Source organism: Paroedura picta, chromosome 9 (genome assembly GCF_049243985.1).
Source record: "Paroedura picta isolate Pp20150507F chromosome 9, Ppicta_v3.0, whole genome shotgun sequence".
NCBI lineage: Eukaryota > Metazoa > Chordata > Lepidosauria > Squamata > Gekkonidae > Paroedura > Paroedura picta.
Genome location: NC_135377.1, coordinates 47,488,018 through 47,504,000, shown reverse-complemented (window position 1 = coordinate 47,504,000; position 15,983 = coordinate 47,488,018). Strand labels below are relative to the sequence as shown.

The window sequence follows — 15,983 nt, the reverse complement described above, 5'->3', positions numbered from 1 at the left end:
CACTCGCGGCGGCAGCGTGCGTTCTCGGTGATTTTAACCGAAGTGCTGCTGCCGCCGGGCCTTATGGCCCGTGCATAATGGGCCTTATAGATGTTAAATAAAACAAAATAATTATATGACCAATTTATGATGGGCTGGGAATAATGCAGTAATATTACATGACCATTACATTACTGGGCTATTCTCAAATTAGAGGGTTGTGCATGCTGGCCCTACTCATGTGTAGGTTTGGCAAAACTTTTGAAGAGAGAGCCAATGGGCGCTCATAGTCTATATGATGAGGAACATTGGCAAATACTGGTCCTGGAACAAGATTCCCCCACCCTATGATGCAAGAAAGATTCACTTCATTAATTTCCTGACTCTCTAGCCCTGAAAATAAGAATCTCAGAACTACAGCAGAACAATTGCCCTCTGGTGCTGACAGCTGATAGCTGACATTTAAAATGTGAGCAGGAAATTTCTGGTGTTTGTTTTGCCCTTAATTGCCTATGAAAATAAAACTTCACCTTTCTGCAAAGAGTCCTGTGGTCCTGTATAATCCATGAGAACATTTCCCACATTCACTTCAAGCCTACTAGCCACCTCTAATCTCTAAGAATCAAAGAGCTTGAGAGGTCTAAAAAATATTACCATAAAAGCATATTAAATGGACATTTCATTGCACAGTGCTAATGGTCAATTAAAAACAATCTATAAAATTCTCAGTATAGCATATACAAGAATGCTATGAGTAGCATGAAATATGCCCAGATTTTCTTTTAATATGCACATAACCACACAGAGAGATTTTACTTCAGTTTCTGAAAGATTTAAAGAAAGGTGTTTACCTAGTGATCGTGAATTCTGTCCATCAAAATATAAACCCAGGATATTTATTGGCACGTCTGTGTAGTACAGACTTTTATTCAGCTTTCCTGGCTGTAAAAAGCTTTTTTGTTTATGGATATTTATATATGAGTGATCCGTAATCGACTTCTGAAGAAGATGCATTTGGATCGAAATACATCAGGTCATATTGTTATAGGTCATTTTGCTATCTGGGTATATTTTGTGTTATTCATAGCATTCTTGTTTTTAATTGACTTTTAGCACTGTGCAATAAAATGTGTATTTAATATACTTTTATGATAATAATTTCTAGACCTCTCAACCTATTTGGTTCCTACCTTGCTTTACATGTTGAGCTTCTTTTCATTTCTAATTTTGAACCATAATTGGAGAACTGGCAGTTTAGCATCTGGGAATAAAGTAGGCTTATGTCAAGGTGCTGTTGAGTAGCTGGTAAATCAGTGTTTTCTCAGCTACTAGTAGAATTTATACTAGAGCCATTGTCCTCTTCAACTGAAGTGTAGTTTATTCCTCAGGTGGCATTGAGGAGGCAGTGACTATAGCAAAGGACATGGTCATGATGACATCTTTAGTTTCTTTTACAAAATGATCTTAAGATTTTCCTGCTGTATTTTAAACTGCCATGCTTTTTATAGACATTGTGGGTTCCTACTGACTGAGTCAGATACTGCATAGCACTAGGTTTCATTTCATACTCCTAGTTAGACATTATAGGTGCAGCACTGATCACAGTGTGAAATTTTGTGTAGGTTTCACATATGCCAAAAAATGGTTTTATGCAGATTAAATACTGACATTCACATCTGTTCTTAAGTTGCCTCCAAGTAAAGATGCTTTAAGTGAACATCAATAACTAGCTATTGTATAAAACCTTGCTTTTTAAAAACACGTTGAATGGATGCCAGTTGGGGTGAGAGAGTTGACTGTGGACCTGTTCGGAGAGGACACTCAGCCCCAACTGAACCCCACCCCAGCTGCACAAGCTTAGGACAGCCAGGGGCCCAATTTACTCATGCAAGGAAGGCTAGGAGAGGAAGATGGCCAGGAGCCAGACAGATTGTTCCCATCTAGCCAGGGAATCTCAAAAGAGAAGGCACCACACCAGGAATAAAGGAAGGACTGAGCTGCAGAAGCAGCTGATACAGAGGGAGACAAGAAGAAGCCAGTCTAAGAAGGAAGAGAACAAGGTGGTGTGACTACGTCTCCTTCCTATTCTGAGACTTTGGGTGGATCCAGTATGGTAGTGACTGCCACCACTTCTGACAGGAAAGAAAGATAAAGTTTTCCCCCCACCCCTTGCTTCCTTTAGCATCATGTTTTTTTATCATGAAGGCAGAGCTGCTGGTTTGCAAAGAACACCCCAGCAGAATTTTAAAACTCCTAGGGTTGGGCGCTTCAGTGCCTGAAGCGGCTGGTCATTCCTGGTGCAGCCAGCACTGTGCCATGAGGGGGGAGGAGAGGCATGGGCATCAGCATGTTGGCGGGCTGACTCCTGCACCTCCCCCCCCCCCCGCAGCGCAGTGCTGGCCACTGGTGTTCAATTTGCTATTTACTGCATAGGCACAGTTCAGAAATGCTGAAAGAATCAGGGCAGAAGCAATTGTGGGGTTGTCCCCAAAAGAAAATGCTAAGTAATGGACTCTCCGCACAAATACAGAGACACACAGAAGTAGCTTGCTTTGCACTGTGAAAGCAGAGACATGGCAGTTGTGTTGATGTGTAAACTGCATGTGTGCTTTGGTGTAATACATTATTATAGGATGGGAGAGACCTGTCTTGGCAGTAGAATGTGCAAAAAGGATCTAGGGGTCTTAGTAGAACATTAGTCAGCAGTGTGACTCAGTGGCTAAAAAGGGAAATGGGATTTTGGGAAATGGGATAGAAGTATAGTGTCCAGATTGCACAAGGTAATGGTACCACTTTGCTCTGGTTCGGCCTCACTTAGAGTACTGTGTTCATTCCTGTGTTCAGTTTTGGGCACTACGAAGAAGAATACAGACAAACTGGAGCATGTCCAGAGGAGGGCAACAAAAATGGAGATGGGTTTGGAGACTAAGAGTTATGAGTAAAGGTTGAGAAGTTTGGTCTGTTTAGCCTGGAGAGAAGATGACTAAGAGGTGAGAAGATAGCCATCTTCAAGTAATTGAGGGGCTGTCACATAGAGCAGTGGTCCCCAACCTTTTTATCACTGGGGACCACTCAACGCCGGTGACCACTCACCGGGGACCACTCAACGCCTTTTACTGAGGCCCGGTGTGTGGGGGGGTAGTTTACTCCTCTACTCTCAACCACTGCCCTAACGCTCTCTGATCGCTATGGTAATATTTAAACATCGCTTCAAAATAAGATACAGACATGCCACAACAATGAACATAAGGAACATTTTATTTTCATGGAAATTTTAACTCATGACAATGACAAATCAATGGGAACCCTGAGCTTGTTTCTCTGCAACGAGATAGTCCCATCTGGGAGTGATGGGAGACAATGACACCCGAAGTGTGGTGTAAAGGGCCGGGGAGGGGGGAGAAGGCGTCCTTTGGGGCCCACCTCCAATTAGTCGAAGGACCACATGTGGTCTGGGGCCCACAGGTTGGGGATCGCTAACATAGAGGATATTGCAGAGCTTTTTTTCAGTTGCCTCAGAGGATCAGATCAAAACCAATGGAATGAAATTAATCCAAAAGAATTTTTGGCTAAACATCTGGGAGAAGTTCCTGACAGAGCAGTTCCTCAGTAGAACAGACTTCCTTGGGAAGTTGTGGGTTCTCCATCTTTGGAAGTTTTTAAGCAAAGGCTAGATAGTGATCTGACAAAAATGCTGATTCTGTTAATTTAGGCAGATTATAAATAGGTGAGCAGAAGGGATTGTGTTGGTGCTTGGCTCTTGTGGCCATTTCTTGCATGGGTGGGAAGCAAATTTCCTCCAAGCCAGACTAGCTAGGGATTCTGGTGTTTTGGGGGGAGGGGCATCATGTGCCATAGAATTGGGGTCACTGTGGGTAGACAGATAGTTCTGAGTTTCCTGCATTCTGCAGGGGATTGAATGAACCTGCAGGGGATAGATGACCCTGGAACTGATTTAAGAGCTCAGAAGAATCACAAGGTGTAGGAAGTATGGCTTTACAGAATGCAGGAGAGATACTGGTGACCATGCCTCAAAAAGGACATTGCAGAGCTGGAAAAAATACAAAAGAGGGCAACCATGATTATTAAGGCTGGAGAAAGGCTGAAGAATCTCGGACATTTCAATTTATAAAAGAGATGACTAGGAGAGGACATGATAGAGACTTATACAATTATGCACAGTGTAGAAAACAGACCAACCAAACTTTTTCTCCCTTTGTCAAAATACAAGATCTTGGGGTATCTAATGAAGTTGATAAGCACGACAAAAGGAAATACTTTGCTGAATCAGTAATTAAAATGTGGAATTTACTGCCAGACTATATAATAATAGCTATGGACAGCTTTTTAAAAAAGGGATTAGATTCATGGTGGATAGATCTATCACTGGTTATACCTGTGGTTATTAAAGGGAACCTCCACATTCAAAGATGAAAGTCTATGAGTACCAATGACAGGAAGCAATATCTGGAGAAGGCTTCTGCCTGTATCTCTTGTTATTGGTCCTCCATAGTAAGTAGTTGGCTACTGTCTATGAAAGGATGCTGGACTAGATGGACCACTGGTCTGATCCAGCATAACTGAATACTCACAACTTCTGTATGCCAATAAAAGTATTCTGATTCTGCTTTCTACTTAATAAAACATTCTGTTCATAGAAAACTAGTGTTTTTAAATATCAGCTGTATTATAATCATTCTCCCTGGCATTCTAACATTGCATGTTTCATTTAAAATGAGTGGTTCCCTATTTGCTTTGTGAAGTGGCACATTCCTATGAAGACTCTACTCTGCTGTTCTTCTAAATGTACCCCAGTCACTTTTAATTTAATATAAGATGGGCTAATGGAGAGAAGCAACTTTAGTTTCAGGGCACTTTTGTCCAAGAGGGAAGCAATTTAGGGATGGGGCCATAGCTTCATGTACAAATTCACCATCTCCAGTAAAAAGATAATTTACAAGGTGATGTGAAAGAACCCTGAGATTCAGGAGAGCTGCCACGAGTCAGGGAGTACTGACCATGTAGGGTTGACTCAGTAACAGGGAATTCCAAGTGTGTTCATGAGTTTTCCTGTTGGAAAACTTACAAGATGTGTTTCTAATTAGCTGCTCAGTCCACATTTCCTTGAGCCTTACTGCTCCCCTTGTTTCATTATACAGTGGACGAGGAAAAATTAATAAAAATGGAAGAAAACCAACAAATTGGAGGATAAGATAAAAACAATCTTATAATAAGATATCACATTTTATTTTAATTCTCTGAGGAATTAATTAAATACCAGTGATTCATTTTTAATAGTGGACCAAATTAAATAGAAGGTCCAGTAAAAGGGAATGCCAATTAACTTTGAAGGAGCTCTTTTTCCTGTCAGGAGACTGGCAGTTACTTGAGTTGATTCGTAAACAAACAATTTATAATAATTAGATGAAGCCATTTAATGAATTACAACTCTGACAGAATTCATGATTAACTCTACTCTTAATTTAATATAATTGCTTAATTATTAATTGATATTTGACTAACTGAACTTATATTTTGCATTCAAAGAAGTGAAGACTTCTGTATATACTGTAGGACTTCCCACATTCTCTGTGCTCCTCCCCAGAAGCTGCTTCTTAGATCCAGGATACTATCTAGAATAGGATAACATGCTATGAAGGGCTGAAGTTTAAAGGGAAGTAAGTGGAAATTCAATACAGATTATTGCAATGAAACAAAGTGTATTGGGTCGATCCAAAATTAGACATAGAGGCCTCAATGTCACCATTTTTAAGTTTTTGAAAGAACTAAATTAATTTGGGTTTTTCATTTATGTAATTCCTGAGCTCTGAATACCAAATAAAGAGATAAATTGTACTTAAAATAATTATCTGGAAAGAAAATTTAATGAATCCTGATCAAATATAATTGAGAACTTGGCAATGAATTATATAAGCGCAATGCAATAAACAATCAGTAACCTAGGTAACCAAGTGGGTTAGCTAAATGGTAATTAGTGGAAAGCAAGAATTACAGCATAATTTGTGTGTGAACACATACATATGGACATGCCTGATAATTCCAAACTGAGTTCAAATCACTTTAAAAGAGCAGTAAGATGAAGGAACAATGGCAGGACACGGAATAAATTTGGCTATACAATGTGTGAGGCTTTCAGAATTCAAGAAAACCGGTTTCTGCACCAAGTTACTGTGTGATCTAAAATTTGAGAGTGGGAATCGAAAGTTGGAATAAATTGAAGACTGTGAAGTCATTTCAACAACACGTTCTTTATCTTATTCAGGAGCACTTTATGGGGAAAGTGAGTTTTTAGGAAAGGCTTGACAAAAAAAACCATTTGGGACTGTTTCAGATATTAAACAAAAGGAAAATAATATGGGAAAAGGATTGTTATAGGCAAATAAAACAATGAAGATAATTGATGTCTAAGAGTATAGGAGAAAGGAAAGAAATGTCAGATTAAGAGAAGTTCCAGAAGGAATTTAAAAAGTGCTGCCAGATATACTCACAGCTGCAGACAGCTTGTATGGTAGGTATTGAAAGAACATTAACAAGTAATATATCAATTCAACATAAACAATGGGATATAATATTTCAAGGAATTAAGTTAAATGTATAAAATGTGATTATTTAACATGTAGAATGGGGCTAAACTGTTCATAGACAGCCACAAAAATTAAATTATGGATTATATTAATACTGATGTTTTTTTCTCAAAATGTGAATTTAGGGCACATTTTTCAGACTTAATATGTTCATTAAAAACAAAAATATCATTGCAAGAGTTGTTGATGACGCACAATAATATGTGGCTGTTATTATAGAAAAAGATAATACGTATATCGAAAGAAGTTTTGGGATGGTATTAAAGCTGTCATTTTAAGATTCTTGCATTTTAGAAATCTTGCATAAAATGAGGCCAGCACGTTTATCAGCGTATGAACTGATCATTCCACTCTAAAAAGGAAAGAAGGTTTACTTATTGTTTTCCATATCCTTTCTAAGTTAGTCAATAGCATGATTTATCACTAGAAGATATATGACAGATAATTGTTTGCTCAGATTTACAGGGTTTCCAGGAGGCGGTAGGAGGGATCTATTAAAATGATATGGAGCCTGATAGATAGCTCTAGGGGATTTTCCTATTGATATAGTTAGTGCTCTTGTTGATACCTTGCTTTACTTCTGGGATAAGAAAATAACCCAAGTGGTTGGCATGATTGATCCCTGGAGCCTTCTCTCATGTGTCAGAGCCCAGATAGCCTATCTGGTTACTGAAGATCATGTGTGTTTAGTGCTGCCAAGTTGCTTCTAACTCACAACCCTATAAATTAATGGTGTCTTAAACATCATTGCTCAGGTCTTACAAACTGAGGGACGTGGTTTCCTTTACTAAGACAATTCCTCTCATGTTGGGGCTTCCTATTTTCTTTCTCCTACAGCTTTTCCTAGCATTATTGTCTTTTCCTGTGACTTTTGTCTTCTTGGAATGTGATCGTAATAAGTTCAGTTTAGTCATTTTAGCTTCTAGGGAGAGTTCAGGCTTGATTTGATCCAGAAGTCACTTAAGAGTCATGGGAGATGAAAATACAAGGCTAGAGTGATTGTAGAGGGTGACTCAGGTTGGTGGTGATGACAGTGGCAAAGAAACAATAGTTTTCCACCACCATTGTTTTTGCATAGAATTGGGCCAATGGAGCTGTTCTGGGTGTTCAAGCCTCTTGGGATCTAGCCTGCAGGAGGAGTTGAGCTACTTGATGGCCTGCTGTGACCATTTTGCTCAACACTGCTGGTAAAATCTCCTACATTTGCTACAACATGGTCTCAACATTAGCAGCTATGAGCCCAGATGGTTCCAATTGTTTGGGATGCTTTTCAGTTTATTCAGCCTGAAGATGTGGCCAGGATTGTTAGGTGTTTAAGGTCTATCAACTGGTAAGCTTACCAATGTGTTCTGTGATTTATAATTGTATCATAATAATATTCTCAGTAATTTCATTTATAAACATAATCAATTACATACTTGAATACCCTGCAATAGATTAAAGTATCGGACAATTGTCTTGAATCTATTCAGGTTGCAACTGTTAGCATAGCAATTGAATATGTTCTGTCATGGTAATATGTTTTATTATTGCATAATTTTCATAATTACAATTGGCACAGTAGTGTTAGAATCACTGCACTATACTTTTTTAGATCTTCAGACTTGGATATTTATTGTTTGTGATGCTAGTTCTGTACTATCATTCAAGCTGTCAAGGAAGTATGCTTTTAAGGGGGCAATAAGGATGTGCAATTTTAATTTAACTAATATCTTTCTGTTCAGGTCTATTGGATCAAAACAACTTTTGGTATTTCAAAAAAATCCCAGATCTCAATACATGTATGGAGTTTAGATCCAGGATTTTTTTGGGAAATGCTGGATTTTGGGGGTACAGTAGACCCAAGAAGGAAAATGCCAATGTTCTTTTTTAAAGACAGCTCAATACTGAGGCTGGCACAGATTAAACTGCACTTCAGAAGCCAGGTCCAGGAAATGCTGTGCAGTGGCTAGTAGACTGCTCCTTGCAGCACAGCAGATCTTGGGGCTGGCTTCTCCTACAGCTTGGCTGCATGAGAAGCTAGCCTCAAGCTGAGCTGGCATAGCTGATCCTTCGGCTGGCTTCTGGAGTCCCATTAAACTTTAGAGGAAGTTCAGTCAAAACCTGACAAACAGTTGAGAGGTGGGAGCAATCTCCCATTGCTGCTCTACTGTTTGTTTGTTTGTTTTTTGTTTTGTTTTACTAGTAATTCCCAAATATATCCAGAATTTTGTGAGGATTTTTTTCAGTTTCCCCAAGAAAATCTGGATACATTTGGGGAGCTAAAAAATACTTATAAGGTATTTTTCAGTCATATTTTTGGTTCTGGTAGATTTGAATGCATACCCCTATGTGGTATGATGCATTTATTGTTTTCTTGTCCTGACAATACATTATCTGTATATTTATTTATGTTTGGCTTACATTTGTATTAGGCCTGAGATTCGTCATTCTCCAACAAAAAATACTTTTTTCCCTGTTGAAATATTACCATTTGATGAGTGGCGAAAGAATAATAATTAGTCAAAATGATGATGTATATTATAATGGAAACAACTAGTATGCATGAGGAGCACCTGTTTTCATGGTGTGCAGTCCATAATGATGGAGATTTAATTCATTCATAGAAAAAATAAACCTTACTAAAATCCAAACACAGATGGCCACTCTTACAAAATGCCATAACAAAGTCTTCTATGAAGAATGTTTAGCTTATCTGAGAACTGAATGAAAGGAACACAGAAGACTGTTTGTCTACTGTATCTTCATTCCAGAATCCCAATTGTTCTCTTTGTCTGAATGGTTTTGTGTCAGGAATTTATTATGTTAACTTTCATTTTGGAAGTTCAGTTTTAAAAGAAAGTATAAATTAGAAAAGAGCCTCTTGTGGCACAGAGTAGTAAAGAAGCTGACATTCTGTTTGAAGCTCTGCCCATGAGGCTGGGAGTTCAATCCCAGTAGCCGGATCAAGGTTGACTCAGCCTTCCATCCTTCCGAGGTAGGTAAAATGAGTACCCAGCTTGCTGGGAGGTAAACGGTAATGACTGGGGAAGGCACTGGCAAACCACCCCGTATTGAGTCTGCCATGAAAACGCTGGAGGACATCACCCCAAGGTTCAGACATAACCCGGTGTTTGCACAGGGGATACCTTTATAAATTAGAATCCTCTTCCAGAATATTCTTCAGAATGCAGAGCAGGTATGTTCAAACAGCTATTATAGTTTAGAATGTCTCTCCTCATCAAAAGTTGGTTCCAAACTCTTTCAGTTAACATCTCTTTTAAGGATCAAGGGAAAAGAACAGGGAAAGGGTGGGGAATGATAAATTAATATCAGGAAAATGCAATAGTGATGTTAAATGAGTACTGCAAATGAATGAAACAATATCATTTTTTATTAGGAATTCCCTGGTAAAGCTCAAGAACAGGGACTGTGGGCACTTTGAAATTTCCTGTTTTTACTGTATGTCAGCAAAATATTTATTACTTTTTCCATATATATCTGACCTATGCATTCTCCTGATATTATTGGTAAATATAAATACAAATAATTGTAAAGGCATTTAAAATAAATAGCTTTGTTGAAACAAGCTTTTGTTGCAGATTGGCAACTTTTTCCGCACCTGTGTGTTGCTCCTGTTTTCTGGTGAGTTGAATTCCCAGCTGATGCTCTGGCTTTGCAGCATCCCTTCTGCAAAAGTGATTGACTTAGTGATTCATCTGGGCAACTTCAGGGATTCTTGAATAAACACATTATTTTGATCCATTTCAGTCAGTTTCAGGCATTATCATGGGACTGAAATACCTTGGTAAACCTGGTGGATGACCTGTATCAGGAGAGGGACAGTACCTCCACTTATTTCCCCAAACCTCTCAGCAGCTTCATGGTATCCTTCTGGACTACTTTTTCAGGTTGGGGAGGCACCATTTTGCAGTAGTTCTAGTCATATCTTGAAGGTTTCAGAATGTAATGCTAGGGGATAGCTGCTCTTGGCCTCTGGCCACAAGGTTTAATGTTGTCTCCCATGCTTTTTAACATTTATGTGAAACTGCTTGGTATAGGTTATATGGAGTTCTGGGCCAAATTGCCACCAATTTGTGGTGGCCACTCAGCTGGGTCTCCTGCTTCTAGCAGATCCCAAGGATGCTGCTGGACCCAGGGGTCCTGTTGAATAAACAGGTGTCAGCAGCAGACAGATATGTCTTTTATCAGCTTAATATAATGATCCAGATGTGGCTTCCCTAGACAGGAAAGGTCTTGCTCCTGTGATGCATGACCTGGTAAACATCTAAATTACTGCAATGGATCCTATGTCATACTGCCCCTGAAGATTGTCTGTAAACAACAGTCAGCACAGAATGCTGACTGCACTGGGGCCAATTCTGCACAGGCGGAAAAGGCCGGGAGAGCACTCATATTTTTTGCAGAAAGGTGGCATTGCATTCTCATGCAAAAAGAACGCATGTGCTTCCCCCCCAAAAATGTGGCAAAACCTTTCCACCATGGCTGTGTCACCCACAGGGATACATTTCAGCAGCAGACCCGGTACACTGTTGAAATGGGGGGGCATGCTGTTCTGCCACAAATCACTCGCAGTGGCACAGAGCAGTGCTGGAAGTGTGGAATTGTCCTGGGTTGTCACTTCAGTCTTGTTCCAGGGTCTCAGTGTGCTTCCAGGCCCAATTACAGGTGCTGGGTTAGACCTTTGAAGCACTGTATGGCTTGGGGCCAGTATATCTGAGAGGCTGCCTGCTCTCAGATGAAACCTACTTAGTTACTCTGGTGATCTTCATAGGCCCTTCATCAGATGCCCCCACCATATGAGGCTAGACATATGCCCTTTAAAGAGCTTTATGCTCAGCCATCACCAACCAGCTAATGATCCCAGGCCCTAAAGAAATTCACCTGGCCTCAACCAGGGCCAGGGCCTTCTCTGTCCTGGCCCCCACCTGGTGGAATGAGCTCCCAGAGGAGATCAGGGCCCTGACGGAGTTAAAACAGTTCCACAGGGCCTGCAAAAGGGGGTTCTTCTGCCAGGCATTTGGTTGAGACCAGGCATAACCAACAACATCTGCAAGGCCCCTGCTCCCTCCCTCCCTCCCTCCCAGAAATCCATTCATGTGTTCTGCCCTTGGACCTGTTTGCACTGTTATAGTTACCTCTGTTACAGTTATTAATGTTATATTAATAATGTTGTGGTTATCTATATGTCAAGATCCTTGTATTGTTTTCTGTGTTTTATGTAAACTACCCTGAGCCTCCAAGGAGGGTGGTATATAAATACAATAAATAAACAAACAAACCCTGTGAAGAAACTTCTTGGTCATGGCCCCAAAACTTGGGAATTCTCTCCCAGTGAGAGAATTGTCTCCATCTATCATTATCTTCTGTTATTTCATTTTATTTGTTCAGTATTCCCTCACTGCCTTATTAACCCTCTTCCTTTGTGTATTTCATGGACTTACTTGTTTTATTTCATTATTTTAAATATTTTATATATTTTATATACAAATATTTTTATATATTTGTGTTTTAAATGCTTTTGAATGTTTGAAATGTGTTAGTGTTTATTTGCTATCTTGGTGACTCTGAATTGGATGGAAAGGTGGCATTTAACTGTTTTAAATAAACAAATAACTGGATAATTTCCCCCATTTTTAAAGGCTGCATTGTATAGAATATTCAGATTCAGCTCAGCAAAATAACTTTTCAGAATTCATAAAGGGGCACAATTGAGGCATATGATAAAGAAAAGCTATTTCTCCTTTTTAACAAAGGCTCTGATCCTAGAATTCTAAATCTATGCAAATGAGGCATTGTTGAGAACAAATTACCTAACTTCACCTGACAGCTTTGATCAACAGTCTAGGATTAAATTAAATATTAATCATTCTGTTCCTGGTCTTTGAGGCAATAAAGTTATATTTCACTTTATTACAATGAATATTTGCCATTTTTGTTTTCATTCTGCTAAAGTAGCATGAAACTAACATTCAAATCTTGACCAAAAGTAGATAGAATCACTCAGTATGTAAATGCAATCCAGTAACTGAGTGAAAACATGGTAAATTGCCTTTAAGGTCAAGGCTATTTAAAATTGATAAATAAATAACTTTTATTTCCTTGTTCATCCCACACATGTTGGATAATGCACTTTCAATGTGCTTTTGCAGCTGGATTTTCCAGTGCAAAATAGGGAAATCTACCTCTAAACTGCATTGAAAATGCATTATCCAAAGTGTGTAGATGGATGCTTTCCCCCTTTCTACTACTTGCAAGAAACATGTTCAGTATAAATAAAGCCTTTAGATAGGTTGGATAAATTTAGAGCCAGAACACTCTTGAACACGTTGGATGAAAATGACCAATTGAACATGAAAGGGGCTATGTGAGCTTTGCGTGGGTTTTTTCCTGTTCTTATATTGAGCTGAATGTGATATCTTGACTGCATTCTTCTGTATTCATATGTACTATTGTGGAACAGTATTTAGGGGAGAAATGTAATCAGCAAATAAAGATTGTGATATTGCTATAATACAATTATTTATTGATAACCTAATTATTGATATGGCATTACACGGCGGGGGAAGGGGAGAAATTCCTTAAGATTTAAGAAGCTCCCTGCAACAAATTACTGTAGTCCATGTAAAGGTAAAAGTAAAGGTATCCCCCTGTGCAAGCACCGAGTCATGCCTGACCCTTGGGGTGACGCCCTCTAGCGTTTTCATGGCAGACTCAATACGGGGTGGTTTGCCAGTGCCTTCCCCAGTCATTACCGTTTACCCCCCAGCAAGCTGGGTACTCATTTTACCGACCTCGGAAGGATGGAAGACTGAGTCAACCTTGAGCCAGCTGCTGGGATTGAACTCCCAACCTCATGTGCAGAGCTTCAGACAGCATTTCTGCTGCCTTATCACTCTGCGCCACAAGAGGCTCTTTGTGGTTAGCTATAAATATTAGCCTCCTCTCAAGATGTCTTGTCCATGGCTCCATTTCTCTGAAGCATGCTGTGGAAATGACGCTCAGCGTTATAAACTTCCTGCTTTTCCCTCTCTCCCATGATTTTGCTTTTAATTCTTGATTAGCACAATGTTGTGTTAGCTTTCCATTTAAAGCAGGGCTAAAGACTGGTAGCACTTTAGACACCTATAAGATTTTGTGGAGCATGAGCTTTTGATAGGCAAAGCTCCCATTCTCAGAGCTCCAGAAAATGAGAAAAGAAAATCTTGAAAATCTCTAAGGTGTTACTGGAGATGAATCTAGCTCTTCTCCTGTAGACCAACACTCCTACCCTCTGGAACTGTTGAAAGTTGAAAAGTACTATGGATGTGTTGATTTAAATGTACCACAGTCTGTTGATTGAAATGTCACAGCAAACTATAGTTGTCAGGAAATGAAAACGAAGATTCCCATAAGAACTGGGACAATGCAAGCCTGAAACTTGGCTCTAATCTTTGAAACCATGATTTAGAGCAGTGGTTCTCAACTTTCCTAATGCCACAACTCTTTAATACAGTTCCTCATGTTGTGGTGATCCCCAACCATAAAATAAAGTGTTCTTTCACAGAAATTAAACCAAAACTGACCAATGGCATGAAGATCCATTGTTCATGATTGTATATAAATTGGGTTTTGTTCCTGGGGTTTCTCAGTTCAATTCTGCCTCTTGTCCAACCATGCTTATCTCACTCTTTTCCTCTGCTCCAGACAGATGAACGCTCTATCTCGATCTACCCCACAAGGCTGTTGTGTGGATGGCACTCCCTTCCCCCGCCCTGGCCAAGCTGCTTGCCCTGCCACAACCCCTGTGAAAGGGTCGTTTGACCCCCAAAGGGGTTCTGACCCCCAGGTTGAGAATCACTGTTTTAGAGGGATCTGTGAACTGAGCTTTTTCATACTGTTTTGCAAGCAATCCATTGTGTTCTGTGTACATTCTGTTGCACTCCGGGGTGGCTTTAAAATGCAGGCCGAAGAGAACAGTAGTTCAAATTAAGAAGTAAATCTGACTATGGTCTCACTAGGCATCACTGTGTCTTTGGGACAAAGTAAATGTGCAACAGTCTGCGAGAAAACAGGAAAATAACAAAACCCTGGGCACTGAAGTCATTGCAACATGGAATATGTTTAGCCCTCTCACATCACACCCACCCCTCACATCAGTTGCTTCATTGAGCACTTTACTTTCTCCAGGACCCAGAAATGACTATTTTCCATTGCTATGGAGGAAAGTAAAGTGCTCTGCTTGGGCACACCACAGTATGCTTGCAACATTCCCCCTTGTCCTCCCTGCCTATTGAGCTAGGTTTGAATATTAAGCCTCAAAAGACAGCTTCTGAGTTGCGAGGGCAGAAACCAAGCTGGGCCCAGTGTTTAGTTCAGGGAAATAATGTCAGGTTTTAAAAAATTAAGCAGTGCCATATCTATAGAAATGACAGAGGGAACAGCAGGCCAGAGACCAGGAGTGGAGAAATACGAGACTGTGAGAGAAGTCTAGAGCCTAGACTGTCTCATCCTTCACCTGGCAGATTGACACATCTTTTGCTAGGGAATATGTGCAAGATCCGAATTCTGGATACGGTCATGGTTTAGTAGGATAGAAGCAGTCTAAAATGTTTTAACTTACCCAAGGTATTTTAGAATGAGGTGAGTTGAAATTTTAGGAAGATGTTTAGAATAATTATTGTAGTTATCTGTTTGAAGACAGAAATCTACAGGTTGCACTATCGCAAATTTAGAATTTGCTTGTCCTTTTTCTGACAACATCATATGTACAGTTGCCAGCTTTTGCTTCTGAAATCCTTAGAGATTTGGGGACAGAACCTGGGAGAGGGTAGGGTTTGAGGATGGGAGGGACTTAAGTGGGAAATAATGTCATAGAGTACATTCTCCAAAACAGCCAATTTCTCCAGGTGTTTCCTGGAGGTTGTAATTTTAAGCACACTTGTTGACTGACAGCCCTAATCATATGTAATAGTAAATTACAGTTTAAACAGAATGACCCAACATACACTACTCTAAGTTACTTGGAAGAAGAGCAGAATTTAAATGTGATAAGATAATTTAATCAGGAACACCAAACAGTCCCGATTGAAGATTAATTAATTCAGTACTTCTTTTCTAGGGCAGCTTTATTTTGACTATCCCCAACAGAACATCTTTGAGAATGATCTGTATCTAGGTCTAATTTTACTTTCATCATCTGATGCAAAATTAAGTTGGACTAAAGTAGCATCTGACACAGTTTTTATCCTTTAAAAATATTTGCTCCATGTTGTATGAATTGACTGCTACAAGACTGCTCTCATTCAGGTAGAAGCCTGAATCAATTAAGTGACAAAGAATTAAGCAGAAGTTCTTAATGTTATGGAAAGTCTCAGTAATCAATCCCAGAACAGCACTAGTAGTTTGTCAAATATTCTT

General features: G+C 39.6%; 1 protein-coding gene across 10 annotated transcripts in view; it reads left to right on the top strand.

Moving 5' to 3' along the window:
• Positions 1-15,983, top strand: part of DLGAP1 (DLG associated protein 1) — a 338,129-nt gene that overhangs the window by 178,889 nt on the left and 143,257 nt on the right. The gene's annotated exons all lie outside the window — the stretch shown is intronic.